The following is a 12,939-nucleotide window of genomic DNA, read 5'->3' as shown; positions in this document are numbered from 1 at the left end:
TTAAATATTTAGGCAAAATAATAACATACAATCTAAATGAGAAGCGATCATGGCAGAATAGAATAAAAAAACTGAACTATGCAAATTACATTACCAAAACTACATACAACAAAAAAAGCCTATCTATAGATGCAAAATTAAAACACTATAAAACAGTTACACAACCGGAAATAACATATGCAGCTGAAACTATCTTCAAAACGACTAATACAGCAGAAATTGACAGAATACTAAAAATAGAATGAAGAATAATTAGGATATGTATAAATAAACAGTATAAAATAAATGGACATTGGAGAATAGCATCAAATGAAACAGTATATAAGAAAATAGAACCAGTCATGAGCACAATCAGGAAGAAACGCATCTCATTCTTTGGACATCTGATGAGAACTCCAGAAAACAGAATTAGTAAAAAAATAATAAAAGAATTGTGGAATAGCAAGAGTGACATTAAATGGATCACAGAAATTAAGGAAGATATAAAAGAACTTCAAATTACAGTAGATGACCTAAAAAACAAGACAGAGAAAACCAGAATACTGCAAGACCCGCAAACCAGACTAAAAATGAAAATCAATAAAAGGAGTACAGGAAGAGTTGTCTCAGATGAAGAAAGAAAGAAAATATCTGAAAGAATGAAGAAATATTGGGCAGACAGAAGAGCAAAACACCTTTCATGTAAGAATAGACTCTAATAATTGTATTACCTAAATATCATATTAAGTTATTGTTGAACCAAATTGTATCCCTGTGTAATAACTTGTTTAGAACTTTGTATTTTTGACTAGAGTGGTCCAATGAAGGCCATAAAATAAATAATAATCCTATGACTTTAACATCAGTGAGTCACTGTTGAAATCAGCCAACTCATACAAATACGTGGCTGAAACACTTTGGAGGGATATGAAATGGAATGATCACACAGGTTCAGTTGTCGGTAAAACATGTAGCAGATTTTAGTTTATTGGTAGAATATGGGGGAACTGTTATCAGACCACATAGGGTACAGCTTACAAATCACTCATGCAACCAGTTCAGGAATACTGCTCAAGTGTGTGGGGAGCCATACCAAATAGGACTAATAGGGGATTTAAATGTATACAGAGGACAGTGTGAATGGTCACAGGCTTGTTTGATCTGTGGGAGAATGTCACAGAGATACTGAAGGAACTAAACTGGCAGACTCTTGAAGATAGGTGTAAACTATCTGGAGAAAATCTCTTTACAGAGTTTCAAGAACTGGCTTTAAATGATGACTCTAGGAATATACTACAACCCTCTATGGTATATATTGCTCACACAGGGATCGTGAGGATAATATTAGAACAATTACTGCATACCTGGAGACATTCAGATAACATTCTTCTTGTGCTCCATACATGAATGGAACAGGAAGAAACCCTAATAACTGCTACAATAGGAAGTACCCTCTACCATGCACTTCAAGGTGGTTTGCAGAGTATAGATATAGGTGCAGATATAGACTACATCATTTACACAATTCCTGTTATGGTTGTGATTCTCTCAAGCATGTGTACCCTGTAGCACTCATCATCAAAGTTTACATGCTGACATGGCCTTGTACATTGTCTAGCTGCATTTCCAAAACACTTATGGTACCAACAAAATCTGAATGCATCACTCTTATTAGGGCTACTTCTGAAACGACATATTTTTTTGAAGTGCAGCTGCCCTTTGTGTTTCTCCATCTGTGACTGAGCCATGCTAAATCTTTGGTGAGACACCTCAAAGAGGACACTATGGTCATCAGCTGCTGCTGTGAAAAGGCTATCTATGCTCATTCCATCGCATGCGACATCAGTGTGTGCGCGGACATGCAGATGCCCAGGCTGCTGACCAGTACCTCGTTAACTGACACACACATACACATGCACGCGATGCGCGCACGCGCGTTCGCACACACACACACACACACACACACACACACACTTTCATCACTTAATGCAATCGCATCTGCTTTACATGCTAAATCAGTCAGTGGCAGTTCAGAAAAATTAGAAATAATTAGCACTGGCCAGCAACCTATGTAGCAAGAAGATACATAAAGACTGTTCAGATTACTGTTCTATGCCAGATAATATACATAGCAACTGCAATATTTGTGACTGGAAGTCATCTGCACACATACTGCTCACTAGAGTTATGTGCAAGAGTGAGTCTGTTGCAGAATACAGTGCTACAACAAAGCCTCTTTCAATACAGTATAGCATTGGTCTTAAGGTGCATAGTCAATCTGCCCAATGACATGTAAGTACACTATCACTGTAAACTTGTCCGAATCATCATTAGTACCATATTACCTAAAGATAGCTTCCACTTGTGTGAACCACAGCTTCAGTTTGGTGGGTCAGAATGCAGGAAGTCTTACACTGGTGATTCTCAGTCAGCAACTAACAAAATGCTGATTATTTTTAATCACAGGAAAAGAAGGAGGAACAATGTTGGTGAAAGCTCCTCTTGTCTCACTGCTGTGTTTTCAGCAGGTGTGTCCATTGATCATTCCCTGGTTCGTAATAAAATGCACTCAGAAATGGAATGTAACATCATGAAAACCATTGAACCCTGGGTCACCACCATGGAGTTGGTTATTCCTTCCCCCTATTATAACACACAGCATGATGAGTAATACAAAACACAAATTTGTTGCATTCAAGTATACATGCTCACTAATGCAATATCATTAAGTGTCATATGCATAATAGACAACAACATAACACCTGAGTCATCAATAATTTTCACACTCATGCTGGTGATGATATGATCCCTATTTATATTGTCACAGAGGTATGGCAAACAAGTGGTCTGAGTCTTATCTAGAAAAATGTAGTGCACTGAGTTGAAATTTCACATTCTTGAAGAAGATTACTAGTAAAACACATATCCGGCTCAAAATATATTAAATAGGAGTATCCCAGGGGAGTGTATTGGGCCTGATCCTCTTCCTGATCTATTAATGGTGTCCTACAGGGTGTCGAAATTGGAGCAAAAATACTGTCTGTGAACACAGATCACAGATGAAACACGAACACAACTGACAAAAAAAGGCAATGATGCTCTCAAAGATGTCCATAAATAGTCACTGGACAATAAAGTAACACTAAATGTAAATAAAACAAATTGTATGAACTTCTGACTGAATAAAAAACACAATTGTGCTAGACTAAAAGTCTATAATACTGTATTAGAATGTGTAAATTAGCCCAAATTCCTGGGGATGAACGTAGACTGTAATTTGAAATAGACAGAACACATGAAGGTTTTGGCAAATAGAGTATATATAGCTTGTTATGTCCTTCGAATCCTTGCTCCATTTGTTAACATTTCATGCCTCAAAGTGGCCTATTTTGAAAGTGTAGGGGAGAGTTTTGTACCTTGTTACATTTTTCAGATTTTCACCTCTAGACACTCTATAACAAGAGTTTAATATATTTTCTTATTCCATTTTCTTCACTGTTTGTGTGCTGCAATCTTTTTCTGAAATTACAAAAATGACTTTGGAAAATTAAGGATTCTCTAAATGTAGAACATGTTTCAAGGTACAGCATTGTCATCTACCTACAAATTAATATTTGATTGAGATTTAGAAATGCTGAAATAAAAAAAAAAATCTGGTTAATACTGTATTTGATATAATAATATATCTGTTACATTTTTATTCTACTACACACCAATAATAGTAAATGAAATCAAATTAAGCAGAATATTATCAAAATACATTATAACATAGAAGTTATTGGAAACCAACACAAATTTTGATTTTCAAAACAGGTAAAATTGTTAAGACATTAAATAAATCAGTTCATTTGCAAATATCACATATCCAAACATAAAATACCTTCTTTTTTTCTCAAGCTACAAGATGGAACTCAATCAATGAAACATATATAACGTTTTACTTGCCACAAAATTCCATACCTGAAGAATTAACAGTATATTCCAAATAGCTTTAATTTATTATACAGCACATAAATTGTAGAACTCAAAATATTTCACATATACTGTGAAAATCACAGCCTCTCATCTAACAACAAAAACTGTAGAAAATTGCTTATGGTGGCCTCTAGTGTGCATTCCTTCATGTGATACTAAAATCAGTCACTAGACTGAAGTACCAACAAAAAAAATCACGTATTCCTAAGTACACTATCCTCTAGATACAAACCTCTTCCCTTCATTCAGTCTTCAGTTATGTTGGGGAATAAGTGTTTGAATCATACAGACTGTGTTCAAGGTACTGAAAAGGTCTTTGTGAACAGTGACAAACAGCATCAGTAGGCCCTATTGTATCGAGTTAACTAAAATGCTAGAAATTCTGACTACCTCATGTAAACACATATTTCATAATACAATGTATGTTTTTAAAAAAAATTCATCCCTATACCATGAACAGCTTAATACACAAGCACTGAACTACAAATGAATCATTATGTACATCTAAACAGAAAAAACACAAAAAATATATTATACTCTGGGCTAAAACTGCTGCAGGAAATTAAATATGTAAATGACACGAGCACCTTGAACCAAAGGCTTAACAAACATTCAGTCATTGTACTGTAAATGAGTATTTACAATAGCTCTCAACAGCCAAATAATTATCTTTAAATTGTAATATGTAACATTATTTCCATAAATACATATTATGTAACAGTAAATGACATAACTGAAAAAGCTATAGGACAAAATATAAGAACTATAAAAAATATACGATATTATATATGTTATTTAATAAGAAAGAGTGTATCAACCACTCATGACATCCATACAATGTACATTGTACCACAGATGAATGAATGAATGAATGAATCAGCCAATCAATCAGTCTTGATATAATCAGTAGTCTTTCTAGTGGTGGCACTGATGGATCCAAATGTTTTGAGCTGTTGTCACATCCTTGTGATCCTATAATATTCAAATGGAGTTATTTCTGTTAAGGCACCATATTTGTTGGGTAGGTCTGCACGTTCATTGTGTGAGTAGCCCCTGCAATAAGTTTGTATCTCATGGTTATGGTAGCACCTTATACAAAGGATGCAGATAAAGTCACCACGATCTTGTCTCCGTGACATATGATCATCATCCAATAAAGGACCATCATCCTCGACTTTATAGGAGAGGTCTACCTAACAACATAGAATTTAGTATGGGTCAAGTTAGCATTATAATAATTTTTTCCTGATGTACTGGCCTTCTGAAACTTCCTGGCAGATTAAAACCATGTGCCGGATCGAGACTCAAACTCAGGACCTTTGCCTATCACAGGCAAGTGCTTTACCATTGAGCTACCCAAGCACGTCTCACATCTCATCTTCACTTCCACCAGTACCTTGTCTTCTACCTTCCCAACTTCACAGAAGGTCCCAAGTCCCGAGTTCGAGTCTCGGTCTGCCACACAGTTTTAATCTGCCAGGAAATTTCATATCAGTGCACACTCTGCTGCAGAGTGAAAAATTTCATTCTGCTGGCCTTCTGTACAAAATCTGTACTATAATTGAGATGATGTAAGAAGATCCCTGGCAGCTTGCAGCACTGTTGTCAGCTTTCAACTATGAAGAACTAATGGCTGCAGGTGAAAACAGTAGTCATCGCAGAGCTGTGACAACACTGAGGTGTTGCCATAGAGATGTTTACAAAATCAGGTTATGCTTTTGGTTAAGATAGTCCCACGAAGCTGCCACACCCAGCCATTTGCAGATATGAGGGATCAACTTACACTGACTCAACTATAGATTGCCTAGACTGTATATTATAGGTGACATCTTGCATTATACCATGCACCATCATTATGATGGGTGTCCAAGGTGTGTATGTGTGCCAGCTGACATGTTTCTTCAATTATGACAGTTATCAGTCTGATGTAACTATTTTGAGTTTTGTCAACTTGAAACTCGAACAAAGCATCCATTGTTGCTTCAGCCTTTGTTCATGTATTACAAAAAATGGCTTGAAACCTCTAGCATCTTGGTTTGCTGTATTTTATCCAAATGTCACAACAGGCAGTTTCATATCCCAGTCTCTGTGTTTCATTTCAACATACATCAAGCGCATATCTGCTAACATTTTATTAAAAACTATCAGTAACGCCATTTGCGTGTGGCAAGAAGGCAGTTATCATCCTGTGGGTGATACTGAATCATGAAATTACTTCTGATACCAGTCCTGATCAAAACAAATTTGCACAATCAGAGATCACTTTCATGCAACATGTCTCAAAATTATGTCTTTTATAAGCAATCTGAAAGTTTTTGGAGCTTTGGCAGTCAGTACAACCCCTTTTGCCAGCATATTAGTAACACTGTAGGTGCCCAATATTATCTAATTGTCAACGTAAGAGACCTCTCAAAGTGGTCATTTTGAACCATTGAAATTGAGCAACTGTTATCAGAATTGGTACCAAATGTCCTGGGGTTAATTTAAACGCATACTGCCATCATTGGCATTCCCTAGAGTGGCTTACATAATGTCTGACGGATCAGTAGAGATCTGACCAATGATACCTGCATGTAAATAACTGACTAACTAATTCTGATCCTATGAATGGTGTTGAAAAATCCCGGATAACTTAATGTTGGAGCATCATGAAAACACTTCTCTATGGTAGGCTGTAAATGACCTCAGACAACAGGAAACCCTTTGCCTCCCATTAGGTAGTAATTTCATTTACTCAATGTTTCATCTGTTAATATGGATTCTGTTATGACTGCTTCTTTCTTCTCTAAGGATTCCATGGTCCCCAGCAGATCTTTCCTTTGTTCAGCTGCAGTGTTGTTAGTATAGCGAGGATTGGGAGATTACCAGCCCTGCAAAATTCCCCCAATGCATTCTACGAAAGATAGTCAGCATCAGTGTTTGAATCCATTTTTTGTGCTACTATGTCATATTTCTGAAGTTTCAGTCCCATCTTGCCAGTCATCCTGATGGATCCTTCAGTGTTGTCACCCAGCATGAGGAATGGTCATCATTCACAACAGTGAATGGTCTGTAGTATATAAGTATAGTGTACAAGTACACAAAAGGTACTCTTTCTTAGTAGTAAAATAATTTTTCTCAGACTTGAATGGAGCTCTTTAGACATTCAGAATCTCCTTGGATTTGCCTATAACTGCCTCTAAACTACATCCAGTAGCATCTGTGTGAAAATTCATCTTGAGATTCTCTTCAAAAGTGCCAGAACTGTGTCATCTTATGGATACAGAAAGGTTTTTCTTGCTCCTCTTTCCAAGAAAATTTGGCTTCTCTTTTACCTTACAACTGAAACCCATAGTGAAGTATCTTTAGCCTATCAGAAGCATGTTCTGAGATAGCTTATCACATTAAGTGACAAGGAATTGGAAATCTGTGATGGCCCTAACTTTTTCTGGATCATGGCAGATTCTGTTTTGTTAACTAAATGCTCCAAGGTTCTTATTTCTTGGGCAGCTAAGAGACACAGTCTCAGTTCATGTGAAGGTCAGTGTTGTAGACACATGACAGCATAATTGTCACATGGCTTAATTGTTCTTAATTTGTCTTTGAGGAAACAATAATATCACACAGGTGGCAAAGACATGTTATCCATTTAAGATGTGAAAGAGGTTGCCCAGCATGTGTTCAAAGGTGGCTGGAGCACTGTGTATATCAAAAGGCATAAGTGAAGTTATAGAGAACATCAAGTGTTATGAAGCCAGTCTTTTTCTGTCAGTTTCATCGGTCTCCATCTGCCGGTAGCCTATCTGCATATCCATGGTTGAGAAACACTTCATTCTCTTCAAACACTCAAAGATGTTATCAATTTATGACAATATGTTGAGCCTATACATACATTTTAGTTATTTTGCTCAGCTGTCAGTTATAGAAATAGAGCTACCATGTTCCCTCTTTCTTTTTTACAAGGACCAGAGGGGAATACCAAGAACTCTCTGGCAGCTGAATGACATTGTCTCACAGCATATTCTCCACTTCCTTCAGAATTATCTGTCACTGACACATGCTGGAATGATCTCCAGCATTGATATGGTGTTTCACATTTGATTGTTTGGTTTACCTTGCGTCTACTCCATACTTGAATGTGCACAGAAATCAACATAGAAGTTTTTCCTTGGTCAGTCCATGGCCCATTGGTGCCTATATAGTAAATTCTTCTGCTAAGTTGTTGATGATAGCAGTGCAGTATGATATTCCATCAATGATGCTGAGATGATCTTACAGGGTTGATTTGGCAGTCTCTATGCATATACCCTTTGGGATGAGTTGCAGCTGATCATGGTAGTTGGTGAGCCAGAACTCTTCTTGCCCACTTGTGATAACTATGATCATTACCATGATAGAGATTTGTTTTGTGAGACTCAGTACCATACTGCACTCGATTAGATCTTCACAACTCAACTGAACGTTCAGGAAGTTACCTAGACTGTCTCATTCTATGCTTCTCGCCAAAACTATGAAATACTGTATCAAAAGATTGAAAATTTGAGGAGTATATTACCAAACCAACTAAAAACAGAACAAAACATGGTCATACATATATCTTTTTAATTTATGTATAAAACACAAGTGTTTTACACAGGGTACAATTATCATATATGATCAGGTGACTTACTTAGTAGCACTTATGGAAATAGGTATGAAAATTTTATAGAGAGCAGGATATAAACATCAAAACGCTCACAATAATGTCCTTTCATGCTCCTAAACTCTTATTAGATTGGATTAGAATCAGTTTTCATTCTACAGACCCAAAAATGAGATGATTCTCATGGGTGTGGAACATGTCAGAAAGTATAACATAAAAAACGTAGAACATTTGAGTATAATACTCAGTTCCCTGATTGTTTGTCAAGAGATTGTCAAGATATGTGAAATCATTACAGTAAACTGCAGCTGCTAATATTTTCAGAGTTAATACACTGTCAGAATGAAACATAGTTATGCAGTTTTAATTAATTTATCATACACACAATACCTAATCTTGACTGTTGTGGCCAAGTGCTGTCAAAGCTGAAATCTAACAGACATTTTTACTTAAGCTAGTCTAACAGTCCCTCTCAAGACATTCATCTGGAGAGTAGAAGGAATTGCCTACTAAAAAGTCTTTGAAACTCTGCTTAAACTGTGCTATCTTTGAAAGCAAGTTTTAATGGTTGCTGGCAATTTGTTGAAAATATGTATTCCTGAATAGTGAACCCCTTTTTGAACCAAGGTAAGTGATTTTAGGTCTTTATGCAGATTGATCTTATTCCTCGTATTGATACTATGAATTGAGTTATTGGTTGGAAATAGAGACATATTAACTGCAACAAATTTCATTAAGGAATATATAAGGTTTCTACATGATGTTCTTTAATTTACACCACAAATGAGTTGTTCTACATGCTTTTGCACACTAAAAACTTTGCTTGGTTTGAGGAGTTGCCCCAGAATACGATCCTCTGTGACATAATAGAATGAAAGTATGCAAGTTTTTTTTATATTTATATCTCCAATATCTGACATCATTCTCACTGCAAATACAGACTTGTTTAAGCACTTCAGCAATTCTGTGGTATGCCCCCTTCCCAACTGAATTTGAGTTGTAATCTCAGAAATTTAACGCTGTCAAATGTAATTAATTCCCAGTCAGATGAAGACAGACTTCCTACTCCACACGTATTTTGCAATGGCATCCTTTGTTTCCTGTTAGTTAGGTAACACTCGAATCATTTTGCAGCACTGACAATGACATCATAATATTCTAATTTACATAGGAGAAAGGATTTTGACAGATCACAGAAAATGTCAGTAGCCTCCAATTTGTTATCTAAAGAATTAAGTACATTCTCACTACTAGAACCTTTAAGGAAACCAAACTGTGACTTGTACAATATATTACTTTCAGTCAGATGCTTAAGAAGATGCTTGAACACAACGTTTTCAAATATCTTTGAAAAAGACAGCAAAAGTGAAGTTGGTTGACAGTTTGACAGTATCTCTTTATCCCCATTCTTGCAAAAAGGCTCAATTTCAGCATATTTTAGCTAGTCTGCAAATGTTCTGCTGATAAGAGATTGAGTACACAGATAACTTAAAACAGAATTCAACTAACATTGAATTCATTGAGACATTATCATAACAATTACAATACACTGATTTTAAGGATTCTATGATTTAAGCTACTACATTGGGAGAAATGAGCGTCATTTCCATTTGCTGAAGTTATTTGTAGAGACTGGTCTCAGATATTCCAGATACCAGAACTTGTTTAAGAGGTTTGCAACACTACATTCACTTGTTACTAAAATCTCATTTATTTTTTACTGCTGTCTGTTCCGCTTCCTTTCTGACCCCACCTGTATCTGTCTTCACTATATTCCATATAGTTTTTATTGAGGCCCAGTATAATTATCTTTTTCTCATAATGAAGCTGCTTAGATTTCTGAATTACTTGCTTCAGTATTTTCCAGTACTCTTTGTAATACATACAATGCTAACATCAGAACTGTTCTTAAGTAGTAGACACAGTTTCCTTTTTGTCCCATATGATATCTTTATTTCTTATACAATCCGTGATTTGTTTTTAGATTTCTGTTTCATTTAAGTTACCCTTAGGGGAAAACAATTTTCAAATGAGGAAATAACTCTATTAATGAATGCTTTGTACTTTCCATCTGAGTCAGAAGTATTGTAAACATCTCTCCAGTTCATGTCTATGAGCAATCTCCTAAAATTTTCAATTTTTGACTGATTTATTACTCTCCTGTATGCAGGTTTAACAGATTTTATATCCTGACAGCTTTCAACATTTAACATGCTGCATGTCATGATCAGATGGCCCATTTACTATTGGTTTTGTGATATAACTTTTTTACCTTGATTTGTCTACAAAGATGTTATCACCAGCAGTCTCAGAGCACTTACGTACACTAGTTGCAAAGTTCGGAGCAGGAATTAAATTTAATGACAGTGTTACTCATTGCAATAATTATACACTGACAGAGCTTTTCAATGTTGTTGTTGTTGTGGTCTTCAGTCCTGAGACTGGTTTGCTGCAGCTCTCCAAGCTACTCTATCCTGTGCAATCTTCTTCATCTCCCAGTACTTAGTGCAACCTGCATCCTTCTGAATCTGCTTAGTGTATTCATCTCTTGGTCCCCGTCTACGATTTTTACCCTCCACACTGACCTCCAATGCAAAATGCAAAATTTGTGATCCCTTGATGCCTCAGGACATGTCCTACCAACTGGTCCCTTCTTCTTGTCAAGTTGTGCCACAAACTCCTCCACAATTCTATTCAATACCTCCTCATTATGTGATCTACCCATCTAATCTTCAGCATTCTTCTGTAGCACCACATTTCGAAAGCTTCTATTCTCTTCCTGTCCAAACTATTTATCGTCCATGTTTCACTTCCATAGATGGCTACACTCCATACAAATACAATCAGAAACGACTTCCTGACACTTAAATCTATACTCGATGTTAACAAATTTCTCTTTTTCAGAAATGCTTTCCTTGCCATTGCCAGTCTACATTTTATATCCTCTCTACTTCGACCATCATCAGTTATTTTGCTCCCCAAATAGCAAAATTTCTTTACTACTTTAAGTGTCTCATTTCCTAATCTAATTCCCTCAGCAACACCCGAATTAATTCGACTGCATTCCATTATCCTCACTTTGCTTTTGTTGATGTTCATCTTATATCCTTCTTTCAAGACACTGTCCATTCCGTTCAACTGCTCTTGCAAGTCCTTTGCTGTTTCTGACTGAATTACAATGTCATCGGTGAACCTGAAAGTTTTTATTTCTCCTCCATGGATTTTAATACCTACTCCAAATTTTTCTTTTGTTTCCTTTACTGCTTGTTCAATATACAGATTGAATAACTTCAGGGAGAGGCTACAACCCTGTCTCACTCCCTTCCCAACCGCTGCTTCCCTTTCATGTCCCTCGACTCTTATAACTGCCATCTGGTTTCCGTACAAATTGTATATAGCCTTTCGCTCCCTGTATTTTACCCCTGCCACCTTTAGAATTTGAAAGAGAATATTCCAGTCAACATTGTCAAAAGCTTTCTCTAAGTCTACAAATGCTAGAAATGTAGGTTTGTCTTTCCTTAATCTCTTATAAAATAAGTCATAAGGTCAGTATTGCCTCCATGTTCCAACATTTGTATGGAATCCAAACTGATCTTTCGCGAGGTCAGCTTCTACCAGTTTTTCCATTTGTCTGTAAAGAATTCATGTTAGTATTTTGCAGCTGTGACTTATTAAACTGATAGTTCGGTAATTTTCACATCCGTCAACACCTGCTTTCTTTGGGATTGGAATTATTATATTCTTCTTGAAGTCTGAGGGTATTTCGCCTGTTTCATATGTCTTGCTTACCAGATGGTAGAGTTTTGTCAGAACTGGTTCTCCCAAGGCTGTCAGTAGTTCTAATGGAATGTTGTCTACTCTGGGGGCCTTGTTTCGACTCAGGTCTTCAGTGCTCTGTACTCTTCATGCAGTATCGTATCACCCATTTCATCTTCATCTACATCATCTTCCATTTCCATAATATTTTCCTCAAGTACATCACCCTTGTATAGACCGTCTATATACTCCTTCCACCTTTCTGCTTTCCCTTCTTTGCTAAGAACTGGGTTTCCATCTGAGCTCTTGATATTCATAGAAATGGTTCTCTTTTCTTCAAAGGTCTCTTTAATTTTCCTGTAGGCAGGATCTATCTTACCCCTAGTGAGATAAGCCTCTACATCCTTATACTTGTCCTCTAGCCATCCCTGCTTAGCCATTTTGCACTTCCTGTCGATATCATTATTGAGGCGTTTGTATTCCTTTTTGCCTGCTTCAATTACTGCATTTTTATATTTTCTCCTTTCATCAATTAAATTCGATATATCTTCTGTTACCCAAGGATTTCTGCTATCCCTTGTCTTTTTACCTACTTGATCCTCTGCTGC

Source organism: Schistocerca piceifrons, chromosome 1 (assembly GCF_021461385.2).
Source record: "Schistocerca piceifrons isolate TAMUIC-IGC-003096 chromosome 1, iqSchPice1.1, whole genome shotgun sequence".
Lineage (NCBI taxonomy): Eukaryota > Metazoa > Arthropoda > Insecta > Orthoptera > Acrididae > Schistocerca > Schistocerca piceifrons.
This window is presented reverse-complemented; position numbering follows the sequence as displayed.